The sequence below is a fragment of the Macrobrachium rosenbergii genome, chromosome 43 (assembly GCF_040412425.1).
Source record: "Macrobrachium rosenbergii isolate ZJJX-2024 chromosome 43, ASM4041242v1, whole genome shotgun sequence".
Classification (NCBI taxonomy): Eukaryota; Metazoa; Arthropoda; class Malacostraca; order Decapoda; family Palaemonidae; genus Macrobrachium; species Macrobrachium rosenbergii.
The window spans coordinates 50,645,316-50,671,624 of NC_089783.1; the positions used below are offsets into that span (position 1 = coordinate 50,645,316).

Here is a 26,309-nt window from a genome sequence, read left to right on the forward strand (position 1 = left end):
TACTGCTGTTATTAATATTGCTAGTTAATGTTATTGTTTTGCTCTTATAAACAAACCTACTTCACATCCATTAATAGGCTGCTTATTGCAATAATAAAAGTAAGATAGCTGGCATAACCTTCTTCCACAAATGAATAACGCCCTCATCTTTACTACAGAGATAAAGCCTAATACTCACTTCATTTAATCATTAAATTTATTCAGTTAATACGAATCTGAGCTATCAGGATACGCTTATAAACGATAAAACTCTACTTAGAATGTGAAAGTCAATGTTTCGTTTTGAAATTTATTTCGCTGAGTTTCACCTTCGATACAGCAGTGTGATATCAAACGCACTGGTAAGAATCCGCCTCCTCCAGTTCTCTCAAGCTATTTTCAACAGATAGAGAAAAGAAGAATGTGAACGATTTCGCGGTGTAATGACACAAAATCAAATAAAAACCAAAGTACTACTAAATTTAGAAAAGTGAGATCAGTTGCAAAACCAAGTACTATGTGAAGACATGAATTAGATTCATGGCAACAAGAAATAAAACGCACAACATTTGTGAGATGTAGTGGCAGACAGGCAATGCAGTAAGATGGCATTTACCCATAAATAACTGCTTATGGCTGAGTAAAACCGTCTGGATCAGAGCAAACGATCACAAGTTAAATCTAACTTGAAATTGACAGCAGACGTTTTGTCTCTGTTCCAAAACTGAAGGATATATGACACATGAAAAGGAATCAGTAAAATGAAAAAAAGTGTAAAACTGTTTTGAGATCAAGAAAGCACAGAACATCACAGAAATGAGAAAATGGCACCCGGTAAATCTCAGCCGTCCAGCAACGCAGGTAGGAGGGATGAGTGGAAGACCACTGAACCCACAAACGAACCCACACCACACCAACTACAATCCCTCGAAGTGTCACTGCATTTTCCTTCGCACGTAGGTTATCAGCGGCTGTCTGACCCCTCCCCTAAAAATGGAAGACATTCCGCCCACTCGCAAACTCCACTCAAGCGACAATCCTGGAAAAGGAGTCGACTCTCCCTCACAAACCTCGCTTCTTTTCCTTATTGACAATCCTATGCCAGCCCATAAGACCACAGTCACGAATACCCCGAAGGTTGCCATATTTGTGACCTCAGTGGCAACGCCTTCGGCCCTGCCCTGACGCTATATCTGTTGACATGTTACTTCTCAGGTGGAACCCGTCGAGGAAGATCGGTAATGGAGGAGACAGGATGATGATTACCGGTTTGTTGGGAGACTCGGGTCTCCTGAGATGAAGCTTCACGAATTTCATTATAAGAGAACCGTATATTACGGACTAATTGGATGATGTGAAGATTCCCCATTTCAAAAGATACCTTAACGATCATAATATGATGTGAAAATTGATAATCAGTTTTTGCCAGGCATCAGCTCAAATTAACAGTGTATATTAAAATTGATGACCAAATCCTTTTTGTTGAGTAAGTTTTTTTTTTGACAAAGCTTGAAAGTTTTAAGCCTCAAAATGAATCCATAATAGTTCACTGAAGGCATGATTTTCAGCTGTCACAATGAAATAGAGTTCGTTTGGTGTTTTGGAATCAAAGGCCTTTTAGGGCAGGAGGCAATGAAGTAATCTGATGTTCTTAAGCATTCTTCACTTTTTCTACTGGTTATTTTTTTTTTTTTAATTCCGCATCCCTTATCCATTCGAAGAATTCTTACAACCCAAAATAGTAATTCTGGGAGTAGGAAAATGGCGGCGTCCAACAGGTTCCAGTTCTTTCAAATTTGCATTTCGCGAAGACAGTCGTACCTGCGTGTCTCCGAACTTTGTCTTGCTATAGGCCCGCTTGCATATCGTACCATGCGAGAAGATGAGATGAGATCCCCATTTAAAAATGAGGCAATATTCGCACTCGGAAAACATTCAATTCAAATGAGAATTGTTTAAAAGAAGCTCCATCGATTACGTTTAACAAACTAGCTTTACTTGAGTTCTGATTTTTTTTTTAGTTGCTTCTTGAATTAGCTGTGATAGTTTGTCTGTCAATATAATAATCTTGGTTCGTTCCGTGTAAGTGTGTATGGATTACAAATAATAATAATAATAATAATAATAATAATAATAATAATAATAATAATAATAATAATAATAATAATAACTACTATGAGTGAAAATCCGGTAGATTTGTGGGTTGTTCGGTTTCGGGATATTGATGATGTTATTGAGTTGACAGGTCATGATTTGGCAAAAGACTTGGTGTCTTATTCTGATACACATATTTGGAAATTTCCGAAAACCTACTATTCTCACAACACCTAACGATTGTACACATTAAGTAGTCGTACAATATAGTATAGATATTTTTTCCGCTGTGATTTGCAGTTGCATGTAAATGTAATCATTGCAGCAGTTGTTAGGTAAGACGTTTTGAATCCATAGAATACGATAAATAATTTTATTCTAGAAATAATACAAATTTATTAGAGGTACTAATAGAGTAGAGGCCTCTGATTAACATAGTTTCTGGTATCTAGAATTTGTATTATTATTATTATTATTATTATTATTATTATTATTATTATTATTATTATTATTATTATTATTATTATTATTATTATTATTTATTTTATTTATTTATTTATTTCTTTTTTTTTATTTTGACGTTAAACTTGAAGTGTGACTTTGCAAAGCAGGCCAAGAAAGTAACAGGGGAAAATTAATCGGCAACTCCCAAATTGCTTACCAACTAAATCATCAAAACCAAAGAAAGATAAAGTTTTGATCTCTGAATTGACACATGACTGAAGAACAGGTCAGGGTAAATATTCATCGAGAATAATCACAGGTCAAAGTACCTATCAACAAAGTTTCATGAAAAGCAGAGCCATTTAAAATGCTTCAAATCGATCAGGAACCCTAAAATAATGTCAGGTTAAATAACATTTGGGAAAAATAATCACCAACCACCAATGTATCCAACTACAAAGTGTCTTCCAAACCAGAGAGAGATGAGCTATGAAATCTAACCCTGAAAAATAGGTCAAGACACAAACTTCAGGCAAGAGAACCTCATGCCTCCAAAATGCATAGCAACAAAATCTCATCAAAATCAGAGAAAAATTCAGTGTTGGGGAAAAATTGCCACTTCCCACCAAGTTACATCAGAATCGGAGAAAATCAAATGTTGACCCCTTGAATTAATCTGCGACCTTGCATAACATGTCGAGGTTTAAGACGTCTAAAACAATACTTTCTACACATGCTTTCAGATTTTGAGGACAACTATCATAGTTTTGTGTTTTTTTAGATGTAGAGAAACTGCCAAAATTTTATAAGCAAAACTGATGTGCGGTCATGACAAACAGGTCAAAGGTGAAATAAAAATATTTGGAGGATACGAGCAGCACCCAAAATGTGCTCGCTTTCAAGTTTCATCAAGATCAGAGAGAGAAAAAAGAAAGCACGAAGCTAGAGATTAATAATAATATTAATGAGCAGAAAAAGATTGTACAATTCCACGCTTCTGCCATTGCTAAGCCCCAATGTGCATATTTATCTTAATCGACTGGCAACATTCAGTTGTCTGGGGCCAAGCAAAATCTGACACGTTAAGAAAAGACAATCTTCTGTCAGGTAACAACTGACGCAGGGTTCTGTTTCTGAAGCATGGAACTCACACCTCATTAAGTCCCTTCCCGTCAAATGTTATATTCCTGGTTCTCCCAAACTCAAATCACTTGTAGGCAGTCACGAGACCACACTTTTGATGAAATTTTCGTAAAACCTTTTGAGTAATCCTGCTAACAAACAGTCAGACAAACAAACTGAGCATCAACCATAAGCACTGTGGCGAAAGTAATGAAAATAATAATAATTTGTACCCAACAACAATAATTCTCTATCTTGCTCTTCAGATTCTGCAGACGTTTCTAAATTCAACCATCCTTCTTGTTCTTGTCTTCAGCTGCTTTGTATCTTGCCGTGAGCCTTTCCTCTTTTTCTCCAGCATGATGAAGTTTTCCCTAGTATGGAGATCCATTTGATCTACACAGATGTGGGACGTAATAATGGCCATGCTTATTTACTCCTAACATGATAAAACAAACCCATGTCCCCAGATTTCATCACCACACGGACAATATTAACGAATTTTCCTTTAAATCTAATCCTTCTGCTTATCCATTAAAAATATTTTCTTCCCTTAGCCCTTTTGAACCCTTTCATAGTGCTTTTTGAGTTTTGGTGCAAAGGCAAACAGGCCTTCTCTTCCGATTTCCATAAGGATTGTTTATTTGGTACTGCTAATTCACTAATTCTGACTTTCTGAAGGGAAGGTAAAAACGCTAATTTTTTAAAAAATTATTTTTAAGGGTGATTTTCGATATGCATTGCTAATTCCACCTTGTTATAACTTAATGTTACTGAGATCAATTATTAGTTACTGTAATGCACACTCCTGTCACTCCTAAAACGCGTTCTATTGCTAACCCTTGGAACGCCTCACCCACACTTGGTTGAAGAAGTCCCGCCTAACCTATTCCATTGTTTTTTACTTCAAAGAGAAAAGTTTAACAATATAATGATAAAGGTTATCTTTTCTTCTGGACGTCAATAGATTTTAATAACTGCAAATCCAGCCTATCTTCTTCCTTTAATCCTCAAGAACAGCTCAGTCTCCTAGTAATAAGTCTACGGTTCGCCACATTTAGGAGATTTTGTCTTTTTTTTTTACAATTCCACTACCCCTAATTTCCCTACTTTGCATTTCACTAACCTTATGCCCTTCCTCATTTGTCTTTTTTTTTTTTTTTTTTTTTAAGTCTGGAGGGCCCTTGTCTCCTTGCAGATTATGTCCAAGATTGTAATTCATTATCATTCCTTCAGGAATCGGAGGATGATGTGGGTCATGTGCTATGGCATATTTAGTCCCCTTAATTACTAATTACCTAATGCTCACGTTTATTATCTTATTTGCTTTAACTATTATCGCCACTAATGCATTCAAAATATTACTCAGTGTCCCTTTCTTGAATACCTGGAATCAAGATTACCGCTAAGGCAAGATAGTCCTTCCTATCTTACTAATGCTAGGTTACACATCTTTTGCAGCAGATTCAGGCTACTGTGCGTCTCAGCAATTTCCTAGCAAGAGAAGGTAGTTGATGCTGTCAGAGAAATGAATACGACATTCATCTAAGGAAATCTGTCAATGTTTACTAAAGCAGAATAACAAACTGGTAAAGCACCAAGACTTTTGTTACACGAAGAGAATACTCGTTAACTTGAACTCTCCCCATATGACATAAGATGCCTCTCCTGTTAAGTTTATATTTTGTAAATTGACCTTCATCATCAGCCTCTGGATTTTTAAATAAGAAGAGCACGTGGGGACTGAGGGGAGCTTGGCCTAAGGAACAGGTTTCGTTGTTGATAAATAATGTTACGTGGAAAGCTCGAGAGGCCTTGGTGTGTCTTGACTCTGGAATCCAAACTAATCGAATTCTTAAATTCATGATAACTATCTCCTGTTAAGACGGATTTTGCAACAATAACTGAATTTTCAATAATATCTTTTATGGATATTGAGGTGAGTGGATATTACCAGGCTGCTAAAGTGGATCTATTGGCTAAAACTGATATCTAGTTACACACACTGCTATATGGACATGTCTTCATGAATTCAGTCCTTCCACGAAATGACATAGACTACGATGGGAATACAAACTTGGGAATACAATAGCCAAACTCTTCTTTAGATCTTGGTCTAACGTGTGCCGAGGTATACACTGCAGACCACGAACAACAATGTTAGTGAGACTACCCGTAAGGTTGGCATTCCGGTAATCGTTCTCACCCTCTGTGACCTAACGATATTTCATGAGAGTTCATCCGAAGACGGGTAGTAGTTGGAGTATGAAGTTATCTGATCGCAAAGCACGTCCCAGAGATTTCTCTCGGACCACCGAGTGCATGTTTATGCGGATTCCGACGCACCAAGCGCTTGCTCGCAGTCAAAAGCTACCGGACTTGGCGTCACTTATCGTTAACGAAATCGGGGGTGAGTACAAGGGTCCAGGTGTTTTAAAACTGAGTTGGAAATATTTATAGTTATGACAAACAAGCAGAAGGGTAGTAGCGATAATGATAATAATAATAATACTAGGCATTTTTATATATTCACCTCACTGCTCTAAGGACAATAGAACCAGTCCAGATTGGTAAAGAGCCAACTTGATAGGAGTTAACTTTCTCCTTGGCTGCCTGAATCACTCATTCCTCCATTTATCCTCAGTCCACAAAAGTGATGAAAACACGATGAAACGGATTGATGATGATGGTAACGATGATAATAACGACGATATCTTGCGATGCCTAAGGAATATGAAAATCAACCTAAATTGTCTATAACTACCCAACGGTAAGTTTGAATATTACTATGAATACGCATAAGCCTACATCAAGTGCTTGCTGCAGTTTGTTAGATTACGCTGGCCTGGTGCCAGAAGGGGCTCTTGTTCATAAGACCTGTCTGAAAGCAAATGCTTAATAAAGGCAATCCAGTATGATAATTAAAATGAAGTAAACTAATCCTGCTATGTGTCAATGCCATGCTAAGCCTCGGAAGCGTACCATTAAATTGTAGGTACTGTATATTTTTGGCTTTAGGAATTTTCTTTTTTACGGTGTGGCTATCATCATGCATATTGCTAGTTTGTGTGTGTGTGTGTGTGTGTGTGTGAGAGAGAGAGAGAGAGAGAGAGAGAGAGAGAGAGAGAGAGAGAGAGAGAGAGAGAGAGAGATTTTTAAGTTATCTTTTTGTGCCTAATCCTTTTGTAAACTCATGCTTGTTGACATTTTGTTAAAAATTAAATACATGGAAAATGAGAAGATAAGCACTAAATGGCACACTACTCAGAAAAAATACAGTTTCCCACTACTGCCATGACCTTCCTATATACTCATTTACTGGAAGTATCCGTTACAAACTCTTGACAACAAGCTCGGCCTAAGAGAAGGCTACAGTTAAACATCCGTTTTCAGGAATTTGACGAAGTTTCTGCAGCACTGAAAAGGTACAGGAATCAAAATCCAAGAGCAAGGAGAGAATGTATACAGTGGGAACTTATTAGTGTTAATGTAGCCCAGGAATTTTTTGTTTGGTCTATAAGGGCATGAACATAATTATAATAGTAATGATGATTAGTTGCTTTACATTCGTGTACATTTTCAGCCTAGAAATGAAATCCACAGTCATTTACTTGCGATGTAATACAAATGCTTTAATTCAAACCCATACAACTGGGAAGTTTCTTAAACCCTATTATCAACCTTCCTTCTTCGTGCTCTCGAAAGCACCCAGTTGTATTATTCTTGAGACAAACACCAGAAATATAATTACAAGAACACAACTAGCCTGACACGACGCTTCTAGCTGGCGGTTGGTTATGGAAAGCAAAACAAATAATGTAATGAAACATCTGATAAGTTTTTTTTTCAAACTGATAAAAAGATTGCAGTATTCAAGTTTTACATGCGTCACATTGTAAGGAGAATGGAAAAAACAAGCTTATCGTGAAATTCTGGCGGCCCGTTTGCCGCTATTTTGTTCTGATACGACAAATTCATCAAAAAATCGAGATGAATAAAGAGGCCAGTAGTGATTAAGGAAAGGATGTGGGAGGTTACTTTCTTGGAAGAACAAGGTAAATGCGGGAAATATTTCTGTAGGGAAGCAAAGAAAGGAAAATATTCGGGGGAAAAATGTCTCAACACCTCAAAACTGGACTCGTCACTGATGCTGAACTGTAGCTATGGCAACGGCAACCGCTAGTGTAGGAAGCTTGTTCACAGCATACTGTCTGGCACCATATTTGTAGCCAGGCAAAGGTCACACGGATGAGCCACAGCTCGGCACAAAAACGTGGACATCCTATAGCGATTACAGTGAATAGAATCATAAACGTGTTTACGAGGGCAAGCACTCCAGGATATGGGATTCCAATGGCGAGGCAGAAACAGGTATTTGCCTCTCTCTCTCTCTCTCTCACACCACACTGCTTGCTGCATTCATTCCCTCCGTCTGCCCCTTTTTGTGCTTTTTTTTCAAGTAGTTGCTTGTAATGTTATCTCTATCTGTCTGTCTGTCTCTCTCACACCACCACATTGCTTGCTGGATCCATTCCCTCCGTCAGCCCTTTCTGTCCCTTCTTCTGAGTGATGTTATCCGTGTCTTTTTGGTCTGTCTTCCTGACTGTCTCTCTGTCTCTGTCTCTGTCTCTGTCTCTCTTGTCGTAACATGTTGTCTCTTGCTCTTGGTCATCTCTGCTTTTCGTTATCATAATGCTTGGTATGTTCTCTCTCTGTTTTATCTCTGTCTTCTTTTACTTCATTCTCTCTCCCAACCACCCCCTCTCTCTCTCTCTCTCTCTCTCTCTCTCTCTCTCTCTCTCTCTCTCTCTCTCTCTCTCTCTCTCTCGTTGCATTCCCTTCCTCTATCTCTCTTTTGCTCCCTCTTTTCTATACCTCGGTGCTTGCTGTCATCATTGCACCTCTCTCTCTCTCTCTCTCTCTTAGCCCATTACTTGCTTCGCTCTTTTCCTTTGCTCCCCTCAGATAATCAACCTATTTATTTATCTATCTATCTATCTAAGTATCCATCACTTCGGTGCCTACTGCTTTCTTTTCATCTTCCTGTATTTTCTATCACCTTATTGCTTCTCCCTCCTTCCCGCCTCATTGCCCATAAATCATACTTCAAAAGGGGAGGATCTCTCTAAGCTTCCTCCCACCCAGCCAGTATGGAACCATTTATTAGGTATTCGTCAGTTACTCTCTCTCTCTCTCTCTCTCTCTCTCTCTCTCTCTCTCTCTCTCTCTCTCTCTCTCTCTCTCTCTATATATATATATATATATATATATATATATATATATATATATATATATATATATATATATATCTTTGTCAGCGTGTTTATGCGCGTTCAGTTTGCCATTTGCATTTTAGCTGTCTGTAAAAGAGAACTATTGTGCCGGCTTTGTTTGTCCGTCCGCACTTTTTCTGTCCGCCCTCAGATCTCAAAAACTACTGAGGCTAGAGGGCTACAAACTGGTATGTTGGTCACCCACCCTCCAGTCATCAAGCATACTAAATTGCAGCCCTCTAGCCTTAGTAGTTTTTTTTTTTATTTAAGGTTAAATTTGGCCATAATCGTGCTTCTGGCAACGATACAAGATAGGTTACCTCCCTCCGGGCCGTAGTTAAAGTTTCATGGCCCGAGGCTCATACAACAGTATACTAAGACCACCACTGTACAGAAAACTCGATTGTGCCAAAGAAACTTCTGAGCGTTTTTTACTTTCTTTTTTTTTTTTTACTCTTCAAAGAAAAGGGAAAACAAACTCTTTCTCTCAACGATGTTATGCAACAGGCATGCTGTTTAGTGAAAAAACTAGACCTATAATATGCAATGCATGTTTAATGTTTCTCCAAGACAATGCATGCTTATTTTTTATTCAGCTTTTTTTCTGTGATCTCTGAATTATCAATGTCTTTTATGCTTTATGAATCACCGAAAATGTTTAACTTCCTGCAAATTGCATGACATAATTGTAAGTCATTCGACCTGGCGAGCGAATTCTCGGAAAGAGTAGTGGACTGATGAAGCCACGATAGATCACTATCACAATTATAACTCAGTGCGATTGCTGATATATGCTCGTTAAAAAAAGGACAATGAAAGGTATACTTCACTTATATAAGCCTATTAGTCTGCTACTAGCTCTGGCACTTTTTTTTTCCATTTTTTTGACATTCTCTGATGATTGCCTCTATCACGTCACCTTCCAAAGAACCAGTTCTTTTCTTGGTTCGAGCCGCTAAATAGAGACTTATTTCCTTACCTGTCATTATAGAACAATAGACCGAAGCCGTGTTTTCGACATGAAGACAAAACAGAATAATACATTTTTGTTTTATCTTAGCATAAGAAATTTCTATGATTAAGCAGAAAGTCGAAAGCGTTTAACTGATTAAGTAGAAAGACGAAAGCGCTTAATTAATTAAGTAAACAATACCATTTACTTGTAACGAAGGGGAAAAAAGCAAACTTATTCCTCCTTTCCTAAAACGGAGTATTACACTGTGCTAATGTTTCTTTAAACATGACTGATAATCCTTTGACTTTTTATTTTTTTAATCAAAGATCGAAAAATGACTTGGCCAGAATTTGCCTGTAAAAACTTTAATAACAGGTACTTCATAATTATACGTTTCCTTAAGCAGCTCAGTGGAAGAAGACCACACCCTCCAGTAGTTACGTATATTATTGGCTCACGAGGAAGACTAAGGCGCTTGTATTGTACAAAAGAAATCCCAAGTGATAAGTGAAAAACAATGCAAGTAATGTCAGTTATATTCTATATGTGCATACATGGTATCTACGGGGATACATCATTGTAACGCTAGAAGTGGAACTTCCATATCTTCCAGATTTCGGGTACAATTTGTTTCCAAATCAAATACAAGTCACAAGCATGCACACACGACCTTAAGCGAGCGAGCCTATTAAGAACGGTATATCAGACGGAATTCAGTACCTCTCTTATTACTGCGACGTATATCAGTTGCGTTTTGTGATGGCCCCTAATTTCACTAACTGACGATGCACCATGTTTTTGTTGTACACCCTTTGATTATATTTCTGTGGCCATATAAAAAAAACGGAAAAAGAAGTGTGTTATATACACGACGGAGAAAATAATTCAACTTTGAATTAGTGGCATTCGTTCACTGGAAGGGAATCCCATCCGTCCAAGCACAATGGCCGTTGAAATTTAAGACCGGAGCTGTTGTGCTTCGGCGAATCCGTCATGAGAACCTGTTTTATAGCTTAGGCCATCTTTATTAGCGCTGTTCTCTTAGGATCGTTAGGCAACATTGTTTCTCTCACTGTGGTTTCGTGTCGGCTCCCTTTATCAGTCACGCCATCCAGTAATTAAATTAAAATTCATTAAATCAGATGGATTTTGAGTCTTTCCCCTTCCCCCATCTCTCTCTCTCTCTCTCTCTCTCTCTCTCTCTCTCTCTCTCTCTCTATGCAACAGCGCAACAACCTAACACGTTCCTCTATTCAACACTATAAATTGCTTTCATTTACATATATTAATGACATTAGATATAGATTTAAACACAGGATTGAATTATACTTTCTCTCTCTCTCTCTCTCTCTCTCTCTCTGTCTCTCTCTCTCTCTCTCTCTCTCTCTCAGGAGTTTAATTTAACTAAGTATGGCATTAGCCTTAATGGAACAATGGAGTTTCCATTTATACAAATAAATTTACGTGAGTCAGCCTGGCATTTTGTTTTTATGTAACGGTCATAATCCCTATTTACTCTTTCGTAACGATAAGTATATTAATATCCAGTTTCAAATCTTGGTTATATAACAACATGTCATAAGACACGTCATAGCTCTAGTTTTACTTGGTATTTGAGAGCCTATAATGTAAGGAAGATGGAACATTAGGAAATCAGTCTTGATAATGATTTTATGGTAATGTTCGAATAACTGTAAGATAGTCAAGAGCACGCTCTCGCGCGCACACACACACACACACACACACACACACACACACACACACACACATATATATATATATATATATATATATATATATATTATATAGGCTCATATTCCACCCTCTTCTAATACCTTCTTAGTACGGAGACTTATGACATTATTCAGATATTTGGTGATATGCGCATCACAAAAATAAGTAAGTCAAAGAAACGGCGACAATTCTGACGTAATCCTTTGATATTACCATCAAACACTATGAAAAATAAAGCCCATTATTAAACTTTTCCCGTTAAAAGCACTTTCTTTCCGACTCCAAGTTCGCTAAGACGTAGTTTTCTTGCTCGTAAAGGCGCAAACGCCTTGCCAGACGGAATTTCTTTGGCGACATATTTTGGCAGTCGACTGACGACGATACTTGATAACAGGGCTCGTGACCGGTGTTTAACAGTGGATGCGGGAGATGCGGGACTGTCTCTTTAGCTCTCTGTTTACCAGTCTTTTTCACTTGTACGGAGAATATGAAGGAAACCAGCAAATAACAAAACCAAGAAGAAACATTTGGAAATAAAATAAAATCTCGCCTGGTGTTTTTGGCTCAGCAAATTACTATGCCTTTCCGGTAACGGTTTCTGATTGCGTGAGGTAACGATGTTCTTCTGTGGGTGGTTTCTGGATTAGAAAAATTCCTAAGCTTTGCTCTCTGCTGTTTCTAGGTTTATAAAACAAACAGTAAAATAAACCATCTTTCCTAATCCACAACCCTGTAGAATCTGAGACACAGCCTTACAACGACTGTCGAGTCTACAGTTCAAACTCGTGATGTGTTCCAAGCCTCAAGTTGATTTATTAGAGGAAGGATACGAAGGTGAGTTCGGGGGTGGGAGGGGTTAAGATTGTTGGGGGGCGCCTTGTAGGGCATCGTTCGACCTTCCCCTGGGTCAGTGGCACTAAAGTACCCAGCGGCAACAAAGCTTGACGGACGGCTTAATTGGGTTGTCTCCTTAGGAATGCGCGGATTACGGTATGTTCTCGGGCGGCCGAACGCGAGTGATGGTAATATTCTATGTTCTCGTGAAAGGGAACACTTTTAGGTATATCTGTATTCCTCGCCGAAAGCTATTCTCAAAATTATAACGTGATGCGAAAATATTACACGATATTTGTTATATGCAAGGATAGATGCTCACAAATGAATTTGTATTATAAATAACATAAGTGTTTCAAAAGAATTATGAAACCATTGGGCGATACAGCCCAGTGCTTCGATCCCTGGACGCTGCACGCCAGTCTGGGATCAAGAATAGGGGCATGTGGCTAGCAACCTCATCCATAGCCTTGCTGAGGACATGAAGACTTTACATTTTTTGGCACCACAACCTCTGAATGCGTAATAGGCGTAGGAATATATATAATATATATGTGTGTGTGCATTACCTAATACCACTGTATGTACATCAGAACACAGCTTTAAATCCTGGCCAGCGCAGAGGCACTTGAAATCATAATTGTTCTTGATTGTAAGTTATCCACAAGGCAAAGCGATATCAGTAGGTAATATCTCTGGCTTTATATTTTTGAGTATCAGAAAGTCACGGATATATATATATATATATATATATATATATATATATATATATATATATATATATATATATATATATGTATGTATGTATGTATATAATTTCATAGCTATGTGAGGTGGATTGCGTGCAGGTAAACGAATCTTGATGAGGTGTTCGTCTGATGGCAAAATCGTGTTGGTGAGTGGAAGGTCCTTGTCATTATAACGAAGCAGCCTGAAGGGGATAGTTCAGGTCTTGGGAAAGGTAGAGTTGACAGAGATAATCTCTTAAGTAATCTCACACCCTCCCACCCCCCACCACCCCCGCGACAACTCCTTTCCCCACAAGACTACACAGTACCCATAGCATCCATCGGTACTCTGGGGAATTACAAAGTGGAAAGGGTCGTAAGTGCACTGTTGAGGGATGTCTTGTATTGTTATGTATTTTCAAGGTGTGACACCTATTCACTGGGTTGTCCGCTGACAAAATGCGATGTCTCCAGTGGGGCCTGGCAGGGTATGAAGATTTTATAAGAAAACAGCAGGGAAAGTATGGTTTTATTCACCATATAAAGAATAAAATTTGACCAAAAGAATTCTTGACAATCAGGATCCTATCACTGGCAACAAGAATGATTCAAATTTCCCATTTGAAATTAGTATACAGGTATATACAACTTTTAATCCACCTCTCTCTCTCTCTCTCTCTCTCTCTCTCTCTCTCTCTCTCTCTCTCTCTCTCTCATGGTACGAATGGTACTTAATCACCTGCTTATTGATTGTGGCAGTCTTAAGGCAACTTTTTAGGAAGACATTTAATGGCTTTCAAGTGTTCCATCCCTCATGAGTCTACTGACTGTCGGTGTTTTTTAATGTATTCTTTGTTAATTCCTGATTGATCTTGTGCCAAGTTGGACTTGACGGATTCCCTTGCTCAAGTAGCTTTCGCATGCACATGCGCACGCAAAGAAGCGCACACATACACACAAACACATATATACATATGTATATATATACATACATATACTGTATATATAAATATATATATATATATATATATATGCATATATATATATAAATATATATATGCATATATATATATAAATCTATATATATATATGTATATATAATCTATATATATATATGTATATATATATATATACATATATATATATATATATATATATATATATATATATATATATATATATATATATATATATATATATATATATATATATATATATAATTCATTACATTCGCATTTTGAAAATGTCTTCGTGTGTGTGTGTGTGTGTGTGTGTGTGTGTGGGTTTAAGCTTCCACCAGACCAGATAAGCATAAGTTTTCTTATACAAGCCGTGATGGTCCTTCCCGGACAGCCTGGTGTATGTCTACGATAAAGCCTCCTCAAGGTTATCAACGTCGATTCTCTGTCACTGCTTCGCATGCAGATGTACACGCAGCCAAAAACACTGCTGTAAAATACTCTGTGTTAAAAGGCATTGGCAACGGATCAAGAAGATTAACATAAACATATTTACCCTCTTCAAACACCCATTGTTTATGGCCTTGGATAAGTGCTAATAAACTGAGCCTGAGTTTGTTGCGAGTCTCCTGAATTAAAAAAAAGTTAGTTGTATGTTTTGAGAACATTACGCAAACACAAGTTTCGACTACAGTTTATGGCAACATTCTCACTCTCTCTCTCTCCCTATCTTCCCATGAGTGTCTCTGTATATGCATGTATGTTTGTATGTATGCAGACAAACATACGTACTGAGCTCATACTTGTAAATATTCGATTCATCCCTAGACGTCTATTCTTCTTAGAGAGGATGGTTCTAAAAGGTGTTAGCCTTCCTGTACATAGCATTATAATTGTGGGAAGAGGTGGCTGGTTCCATGCCCCTGTTCACCATGATTGCAACCCACCATTGTCGACTAACTACCGGGTACACTACTGGAGTAACGATAGAAAGTTGATCGACAGAATATGCAGATGATGGTGACTCAATCTGCAGAACAGAACAAATTGTACATGACTTTCTTAACAGAATGTATCGCATATTCAAAGAGTGAGACTTGAGGTAGATCTAATAAATCTAAGATAAACCGAAAAAATGACAGACTTTGAACAGAGGATGAACTAACACGAAACGAAGAGAGAATCTGACGCCGAGTCTTACATAGATTTATAAAAAATGATCTCCAACACAGGTTTCCTTGAGTTGGAGTTTGGTGAAAGATTGAAAATGCAAATCAAGCTATAGACAGTTGAAGGGGTTTTGAAAATCAAGTAGACTGAAATGGCACCCAAAAGTAAGATTACGCATAGGTTTACGAAGAACTTTAGGAGTCAGATGGTAGGATAGAGGTAAAAGGGGAGGTAATGGAAATGGCTTGAACATGTACTTCGCACCAGTCTGGGGGAGATTAGTAGGGGATAGTGACATCTGGGATCCTTTGGAAACAAGGAGAGCTGGAAGACCCAGACCTACATGGATGAGAACTATGACATGGGAAGATGGAGAGGAGATCTATGGAAGTTGAGAGGAGTGGAGATCTGTGGAAGATAAAGCACAGGATTCATGAATAGCTGAATTTTACGAGGTCCTTTGTGTCGCACGGCGTTAGACGTGATGATAATCATGACACTCATTTGCAAATACATCATTAGTAGCATTGATAATAGTATAGCATATTCTGGCAAATAAATGTATATAGCCTACGTATTTTACATGTTTAAATATTTTAGACAAACTGTACTGGACCTTGACAAGTGTTAGAAAGAGAATGTGAGAATATTCTCTGATAGGACTAACAAAACAGTACATTAATTTTGTTTTCCAAGGATAATCCCACTTCAGAGCATGTGTATCAAATGTTGCTAGTTATCGAAAAAGTTTCAAAAAGTTTTGAACAAAGGGTTTATCTTGGGTGGTATTCTGGGAAAGAATTATGAATAGTTTTTTTGGGATTTTATACAACCTGCCTCTGAAAAATTCTTATATCTCTTTCTTTCTCTCGAAGTTACGACTGCATAGATGTAACACTTATATCTGATTTTCAGTATTATTACCACAAGCCAGGGTCCCCAATATGGAAAGCAGCCCAATATGGGAAAAGAAAGTGAGAAGTAAAGAATTAAAATAACAAAATACAATAGCACAGATAAGCAACATCTTGATAACGAAGCGAGACTCAAGTCAAGCCTACTTAACATTCAACTATTCAGATTTACTTTGTTTATTTTCCTCTTCGTTTATATATTATTAAAAAACCAAAAGTATAACCTTATTATTCTATTATTTAGCTGGAGTTCTAATTGAAATTTTCATTTCTCTTTGCAGATTTTCATCCTGTGTGGCAGGGCGTAAGTACAAATATATTCTTGTCTCGTTTGTTTTGTTTAATTTTATTTTGGCAATTTTACCGCTCTGACGAGTGCTTAGCGCATTTTGTTTCAGAAGAAATTTAATAGAAAAGATTCAGGTTTCTTATTTTCGGTACAATTTGGGCAGCCATTTCGCCGAGTTTTAACAAATATCGTCATCATTTTTATCTAGATTTTTTTTTCTGAAATGCTGATTGAATAGCTGCTACTTCTACTACTACTACTGATATTATCAATCTCCCTATATTGCAGCAAATTCTAAGATACCAATCTCCCTATATTTGCAACAAATTCTAAGAATACTGTCTTATAATTTTATAAGAACAACTGGTCTAGAATTGAAAAACAAAAAACACAATTCCAAAAGCAGGGGGGTTCGTCTGACTCAGCGGTCAGTTGTCATTCGCTTCCTTTCCCACAGCCATGTTCCTTTTGAATATATTTAAACTCTTTCTTTCCAATATTACAGCCTTTCTGAGAGTTTCGATTCGTTCTTTAATGTCCTCTGCTCCTGGTTAAGACAAATGAACTTTACGCCTGTCACTCAAATCAACCCCCATCCATCTTCTTTAAGGGTACCAAAGACATCAACACATCAGAAAATTATTATTATTCATAATATCATCATTTACATTTCTTAATTTTTCCTGTATTCCAGTTTCTCCTGTATTTTAATTCTGCCGTCGTCTGTAACATTTTAATGGCTTTTAATGACTTGGTTAATCCTCTTCTTGCTGATATTTGCATTTCTCTTCGCCCATTTAAAAATCATATATGATAACTGTTAACTGTCATTACTGCGTAATTACAAGTATTGTCCTTTTTACAATAATAAAAGTAATATCTTCTTCTTCTTCTTCTTCTTCTTCTTCTTCTTCTTCTTCTTCTTCTTATTATTATTATTATTATTATTGCAGTTGTTGTGTTGATGCTATAATTAATCATACAACACCCATCTTGCACGTATTTTTCAAATGGTTTCTGATTATAAACGTCTTTCCCGCACCCACGGCAAAAGTTTGTCATGAACACTGCTGAAATAATACAACAAAGGAATGAAAACTTTCTTTTTAGTAAAAATACTGTCTCTGAACTCTGCACGATCCATCTTTATCCACATTCTCTGCTCCGGCAGCGATTAAGTGGATAGATGGTGGTGGCCAAAGGAAAGGCAGAGAGAATAATTTTGCGTTTGTCGAGAGACTAAGATTAATTTTGTTGTTGTTGAGGTGTCGCCTGCTGTCTTTGAAGCTCCGTTTCCTTATTTACATTAGCTGTTCTTCATTATTATTTCTCTCCCGATTCGTAAAGTCACTCTCCTTTACTCAGCATTCACGTTAACAGAACAAGGAAAATTTTTTTTGACACCCAACAATAACATTGCCATCAGCACCGCAGTTCGCAAAAATGGAACAAAGAGAGAGAGAGAGAGAGAGAGAGAGAGAGAGAGAGAGAGAGAGAGAGAGAGAGAGAGAGAGAGAGAGATTAATTTGCATTCGACATCCATTACCCGAACGCCTGACTGACAGCCTCCGTTTTCTGTTACTTGTTCTTCAAATTGAATTCAACAGTTTATGCTTTCCTTATCGTAGGACATGTCAGGTCTAATATATGCGCTTTCTCCGTCATTTCTACGTAAGTGACGGAAAATACGATCATTTTCAAAACACAATCTTTATCAGTCTTTGTGAAAGGGAGATGAATGTTTGTGTTCTGGTCGAATGATGCAGCAATTTGTTTTTGGTTTAGGAAGCCGAACACATGTGATATTACCTATCTCTAAAACATGCCTGGGGATCATTTTCGCTAGAATTATTTTGTTACTTGAATTCAAGAAGTCGAGAATATCAGAAGTTACGCCTTTTAGATGACGATATGCTCAGTTAAATTCTGATTTGCAAGTGACATCTAACTTGATTTGGAGGCAATGCGAGACAGATTTATTATTATTATTATTATTATTATTATTATTATTATTATTATTATTATTATTATTATTATTATTATTATTATTATTATTATTATTATTATTGTTGCTGTTGTTGTTGTAATCGTCAGTCTTATTGCAACTGTTTGCGATCAATGGACACCAAAGTCGAAATAATAAATAAACCAAAAATTCCTAAATATGTTCTATTCAGTGAAGGGGGGGAAAGAACAGATTCTTTTGTTCAGAGTGAACTTTTTCAAGACGAGTTCTGTTCATACTTTTAGAACCCTAAAGCCTTCCTTGGCAATCTCATTGCATACAAGCGTGATAGCGCCTCCTGTACAGTTAGGAAAGTTGTGTATGCGTTTTAGATCACTGATTCTCATCAGACGAATGTTTTTGCAAAAGTTTAGCCCGGGACCAGAAGAAACGTCCCAAGACTGACGTTTACTGAGACAAAATGCCGTGTGAGACAATCAGCCATCATTACTGGACCTCTTCCTTAACGAAATACGTAATTAAAGAATAATTTTCGTTTTGAAATGTCTTAATTTCAAGCTTCAACTGTGTGTGCAGCCCTGACAATATTGTCATCCTGTTGGTATCCACTGGCTTAAAAGGGGACCTTACACAGAATCGCGTTTCAGAATCCTTAGCAAGTTTTTCAGAATGCACTGTCTTGTTGTATCGCCACTAGCAGATCCAGAAAAATTTCATGGGGAGGGACCAATTTTCATATCATATATATATATATATATATATATATATATATATATATATATATATATATATATATATATATATATATATATATTTTTTAATCGATTTTTATTTTTTCCAATTTTTATATTTATTTATTTTATTATTATCTAAATCTTCAATATTATTATTTTATCATTATTTTTCACGGGTGGGCACGCGCCCAGGTGGCGCCCCCCTCCCCCGGGATCCGCTAATGTATATCGCCAATTAAACATCGTTTCCTCTCGCACTTACACTACTCGCTTTGTAAGAATATGCACACAAATTTCATGTGTGTCCGACAAACCAGCCAACTGGAAAGTCATGTTTTTTTTTTTTGGTCAAGCGACTAAATTTTACCTGCAACCTCTCGCCTACCTACCATCAGCGGTGTCTTTTGGGAGCGGATTTCAAGCACCTTCCATTAGCTTTCTATTCTGCAACCAGTCGCTCCATTGTGACTCACATCTTTACGACTGTCTTAAAGAAATCCAAATTTCTTTATCCCCTTACATGAAACCAAGTCAGCCAGGGGTGAAAGGAAGTTGTTAAGAAAGCTCTCTGAATCGTCAGTCTGGGTTTTACAAAATATTTACCACGATAATACTTTTTTTTTTTATTGTGCAGGGCTTTTGAGTGACAATAATGTTTTCTTTATTGCCCTCGTGACTAAAGCTCTGACTCATGCTTGGGCAACGTGGCCTCCTGAAACGCCAGGTATCAATTTTGTCCAGCTCGAGGTATGGAGAATTGTGTATCGCAACAAAAACTGGAATCTTTGGCAGCCAATCAAAATTCCTTTTGTTCGGCAGTGACGCAGATTTTGTCCCTAACGAAGCTGGCGACATCACCACTCCCAAGTTTGCTGTTGTAAAGTTATTTACGCTTAACAGAGGTCAGCAAAGAATACAAACACGTTGAACCCACTGACATATGATGTGAAACGTGTCACAATACAGTGTGCGGTTGTGATAATATGCGCCGTCGATGATATTCAACACGGCTTGCCAATAATTTGTTAGATGACGACGACAGAGGTTAATCAAACTTTGGTCAAGGAATTATTCTCATTGAGAAAGGACCTTGAAAAATTATGTTGCATTTGTTTTTTTTTGAGGGGGCCGGGAAACGAGTATTCAAAGCAGCAATACATACGCATACACACATATACATATATCTATCTATCTATCTATCTATCTATCTATCTATCATCTATCTATCTATCTATCTATCTATCTATATATATATATATATATATATATATATATATATATATATATATATATATATATATATATATATATATATATATATATATATATATATATATATATATATATATATATATATATATATATATATACCGGCTAAAATAAATCTCTCTCCTTTCTCTGTAAAAAAATCAACCAGTGATCCAAATAACATTTTTCTAAATGATGTTAACGTTCCGCTTCTAAGCATGGTGTTTATCCGAAAGACTGCGTTTCAAGTCCATGAAGCCCTCAATGAGAGAAATAGATTTGCGAGGCTAGTTTATCTAACAGTTGACACATTCTCATTCTCACTCCACAGGAGAGGTTACTTGCCAAGGCCTGATGGCAGTCAGCATCGTTCACCCAATACTAGACTGGACTTGCCCAACCCAACATTGCTGGACTCTTTTGATACAATGACCAACTACGTGCTGCGCATCTTACAACCGCTTTGTAAAAGCACCCGTATTTACGAAACCATGAAGGCTATTTAAGAATGTTTCCATGGAGCCTTTACTCCCTCCACTCTAAAACAAGAGAGTGACAATGTTCATGAACTCAGGAAACAAGCAATTGTATGTATATAATTGAAATAAAAAAAAAAATAGACAGCTGTGAAACCTTGCTGATGAGAGGGGACGAGTGATTTAGAATTTCGCTCTTGGGATTTCGCGAGCGGTTCTCATTTTTGGCGGTGGGTGATAAGCGCTCCTCCAAGATCGAGGGGAACCCCTTTGTCCGGAGGATTTAGTGTTGCCTCTGCAGCTAACGAGGCCTTTTCACGGGGAAGACAAACGGCTGCAGCGAAAGAAGCGGGACTAATCGTCGTTCGTCTTGCGAAATAACGGTGAATTTCAGCTGGGAAGGCAACCCTTTTTACACCGCTGCTGATAATCGCATGTCACTGTTGCTTATTTTTTGCACACTTCTTGGATATATATATATATATATATATATGTATATATATATATATATATATATATATATATATATATATATATATATATATATATATATATATATATATATATATATATATATATTTTGAGAGAGAGAGAGAGAGAGAGAGAGAGAGAGAGAGAGAGAGAGAAGAGAGAGAGAGAGAGAGAGAAAGTAGGGCAACCTTATCCGAAAACGCTTGCTGAGGAACTCAAGGTTAACACCTTCTGGCGTCAGTCCCCTGGAGGAAAATGAGTATGTATATATTATATATATATATATATATATATATATATATATATATATATATATATATATATATATATATATATATATATATATATATATATATATATGTAATTCTAGAGTGAAAAATTCCGTTAACGGGAAATTTACATTAACTTTTTCTTTCATTCTCATAGAAAATAGCGATTAAATTCGAAGACGTTCAGACAACAATGCAAGGCGACAAAGCAAATGCTTTTCCCTTCATTTTTACGGTAAGGTGACATTTTGAGGATTTTCCCCTAATTAAACGCAGTGATTGTGGCATTCTGAAGTAATAATATTTTCTGCTTTGCGGCTCCTTCAGAATAAGGATTTTCCTACGTCACTGGCTATGATAGGCCATCCCTTTTTTTTTATGCTAACGGCATTAGCATGGACGATGGGGCTTGTTTTTTTTTTTTTTTTTTTTTTTTGGTGACTTCTCTGGTCCAAGAGGAGAAAACCTGGCCAGTGACCTTTTCAGAGAGTTGACTTGTCCAATATGGGACCCCCGACCAAATGCAGTTGTATCCTGCTTCCCTGGAGAATTTCTCTCTCTCTCTCTCTCTCTCTCTCTCTCTCTCTCTCTCTCTCTGCAGATTTCATGTACTCGACTTTGGACACTTCGAATCTCGTTATAATGAAATATAGCGTCTTTCCTTTGTTTGTCACTATTATTATTGTTTTTAGTTTTCTGCAAACGAAAACTATTGTGCCAGCTTTGTCTGTCCGTCCGAACTTTTTCTCTCCGCCCCCAGATCTTAAAAACTACTGAGGAAATGGGCTGCAAATTTTGATCATCCGCCCGTCAATCATCAAACATACCAAATTGCAGCCCTCTAGCCTCAGTAGTTTTGTTTTTATTTAAGGTTAAATGTAGCCATAATCGTGCCTCTGGCAACAATATAGGGAAGGCCCCCACCGGGCCGTAGTTAAAGTTTCATTGGCCGTGGCTCATACAACATTAAACCGAGATCACCGAAAGATAGATCTATTTCAGTGGCCTTGATTATACGATGTACAGAAAACTCGATTGCGCCGAAGAAACTTCGGCTCATTTTTTACTTGCTTTTGTCGTTCCAAAAACTTAATGTTAGTGCGTAATTTCAACATTTGGTGATGTCTTTGAATAACTGTATCATTTACAATACTGATTTTTATTATGCTACAATTAGGTCTGCTCCCGCAATATCCAGGCGAATTGTTTATTGGTGGCGAGGCAATAGCTTTGTAGGGAATATCTTCTCAAGCATTCAGTGCCCTCTGAAAGTCTACGGAAATTCAGCTTACATTCCTATAATAAATATACAGTATATAGCCATGTCGCAGGAGAGATGTTTTCGTTAATATATCAAATAATATCTTAGAATAGGGCTTTACATAAGAAATTCGATAAATGGAGTTTTTGTTCGCATTAAAGAAACAAATTAACTGAGCAATGTCAGCCAGATAGCCACTTGTGGATCCAGGGGGTGGGGCACCTGAGCACGTGTGCCCCACCCATGAAAAATGATGACAAAATAATGTTGAAGATTTAGATAATAACATAAATGAAAAATATAAAAATATGAAAAAATAAAATATATTATAGAAATAAATAATATATATATCTGAATTTAACAGATCAGTATCGAACTTTGAAACTTGAAAAAAAAAAAAAAATAACACAAACTGGGAACAAAAATATTTCAGAAATCCACACACAGTTTCGGAGGGCCATGCACCTTCTTCAGTGTGGAGACACTGGAACCCAACTGCAGTCCATTGTGAGTGAAGTTAGCAAAGAGAAAGAAAGATAGAAATAATATAATACCTGAAATTAGTTTGTTTTATTAGTTAATGATATTTAATGTGTTATATCATTATTTTTTTCTCTTTTCCGTTCACTTCACTCATAACGAATTGTAGCAGGGGTTTATTGTCTCCACACTGAAGTGGAAGCTTGATACATCCACAAAGAGGGCAGCTGAAAGGCCTACTCACTGAGTGATAAAAGCTGAACCCATCGACCTTGTGGTGATTACGTTTCGCAATGACGTATATCCGATCGTGGTTCGGCACCCACGTCTTGCCCTGAAGCCACTGCCAGTGGCCAGCGTAGTCGCTGGATTTATAGTCAAAGAGAGACTTTATTCGATGATAATTAAGTTTTAGAGGTTTTTCGTCCCTTTTATTTCTATGTTTGCTCTTGGTTTACTTCAGTTGTGCATTTTTCAGTTGTTAACCTCGTGATTGTTTTCTTCATTCCCGCAGATAGCTGCTGAATATTTACCACAAAGTCTTTGTTGGCTGACTGACTGATTATGAGGCTTAGGCAATGAGACCAAGTCCTGGAAGCTGTCTCGATTGTTCAACGCCTTGTTCAATTGGGCTTTCCGTCATCAACCAGCTCCAGGGCTGGTCCCTATCAGAATAAATACAGTAAACAAAAGAATGAGATATTGGCCTTATTAAGCATTTTAAATTTCGTTGAAAATCTTGGCATCTTGTTGGTAACCTATAAGGTAATTTATATCTCCATTGTCATTTAAATATTCTGAGCTATTTTTACCATCTACATTAAATAAACTGGTCAATGGAACAGAGCAACATTGGACAGAGTAATGTACATTGTCATTTAAATTTTCTGAGCTATTTTTACCGTCTAATTAAATATCCTGCTGAAACCATCTACATTAAATATCCTGCTGAACTGGTCACATCTTGTTGACAGAGTAATGTAATTGTCATTTAAATTTTCTGAGCTATTTTTACCATCTACATTAAATATCCTGTGAAACCATCTTTAAATATCCTGCTGAACTGGTTCTGGAACAGAGCAACAGAAGGTGTTTTAATGTACATTGTCATTTAAATTTTCTGAGCTGTTTTTACCATCTACATTAAATATGCGGCTGAACTGGTCATATCTGGAACATAGCAACAAAATTTAAATTTTCTGAGCTATTTTTACCATCTACAATAAATATCCTGCTGAAACCATCTACATTAAATATCCTGCTGAAACCATCTACATTAAATATCCTGCTGAACTGGTCATATCTGGAACAGAGCAACAGAAGTTGCTCAACAGACAGAGTAATGTACATTGTCATTTAAATTTTCTGAGCTATTTTTACCATCTACATTAAATATCCTGCTGAAACCATCTACATTAAATATCCTGCTGAAACCATCTACATTAAATATCCTGCTGAACTGGTCACATCTGGAACAGAGCAACAGAAGGTGCTCAACAGACAGAGTACCATCAGAGCGACCACACTCTTGGGTATTGGCCCGTTCCAAAATAGATTTCAAACATTCTTTCCAGGTTAGAACCAGATCCTCAGAGGCTTATCTCTCCTCGGATCTTCTCTTGTCATTTGTCACTGGATATTATGGGGTGATGACAACCTCAGTTGCAGCATGTCCTGAATTTAAGTTTTAAAGACTCTTCTCATATCGCAGCGGGAGATATTTGTAATTAAAGATTTTTATCTTGTGGCGACGTTAGCTTGTTCGTTCTCTTACATTCCTGTATGAACAAAAAACCAAAAATAAGAAAAAAAAAAATGGACAAATTTGTGGCTGACAGAGATGAAAGGGCCAATCCTGAGCTTTCTGAATCAGTGGGTGAAAAGGTTTAAACGTATTCGATGCTATGAAGGCACTTCTTGAGTCACTGTAAATAGCAGCATATTTAAATGTTTTCTTGTGCACAAGTTTCAAAGCATTGCCTGTGGCTGTTGCTTCAGTAGTAAAGATGAAAGAAGAGTCTGGTAGTTTAAAAACACATAACTCCCCGTGACATACTACAGCATCTCATGCTCCATCTTGTAATTTTTACCCATTACTGTCAATTTTCTTTTCGTGTTTAAGTTCGTAATCATGTTCTACAAATTTACTTCCAATTTCTTCATCTGACTCATTTTTTACATTATTGTTTTTGTATGAACGCCGAATTTTGCAGTAAACTAGATAGAGACCATCGGATGACCTTTATAGGATTTTCAGAGCTTTCTTTTTCTAAATCTTCCAGCTGTTTGATTTAGAAAGGCTTAGAAGATCTTGGTCTAGAGCTTTTTAATCGCATTCTCTCAAAATCGATAAGGCTGGATTCTCTTTTAAGCTTTTCATTGCATATTACATCTAGTTTCTTAGTTTTAAACAAGGTCCATATCGACCCCGGTTTTGATTTTGAAACAGAAGAATACACTTGGCCACCATAATGAAGTTTGTATCTGCACATTGCATTCTAGAGTTTTAAAAATGTACCCAACTTTTAGAATATGTAGTGATTTTTTGACCTTCAGTCTCAGCTGATCTATGTAGCTTAACTATGTCAACTTTTTCATTAAAAAAACATGAAAATGGCGATTGTTTGTGATGCCGAGAATCTAAGCAAATATTAGTCTGCCCAATTGTTTACCAACTCAGGATATCCAGCATGTATTAGCCAGTACGATACTGCATCAATATCCTTTACAATATATTGCAGCCTTTAACTGGTTGGTGGGTTTCCCAGTGAATACTGTTTATAGCAATAGAAAAGGAAATGATATTGAGGACATTACCTTGTGGGATTCCCTTTCCTTATAGAAGAGATTAGATGCGTAATTTCAAATTATTACTTTAATGTATCTCTCTGATAAGAGAAGAATCTAAA

The 26,309-nt window shown here is 37.0% G+C and overlaps 1 protein-coding gene across 1 annotated transcript in view; it reads left to right on the top strand.

Moving 5' to 3' along the window:
• Positions 1-26,309, top strand: part of LOC136828890 (hatching enzyme 1.2-like) — a 122,746-nt gene that overhangs the window by 43,337 nt on the left and 53,100 nt on the right. Inside the window, exon 2 of the mRNA XM_067087188.1 lies at positions 16,488-16,510. The gene's annotated coding sequence lies outside the window, so the exon portion shown is untranslated. The remainder of the gene's footprint in view (positions 1-16,487; positions 16,511-26,309) is intronic.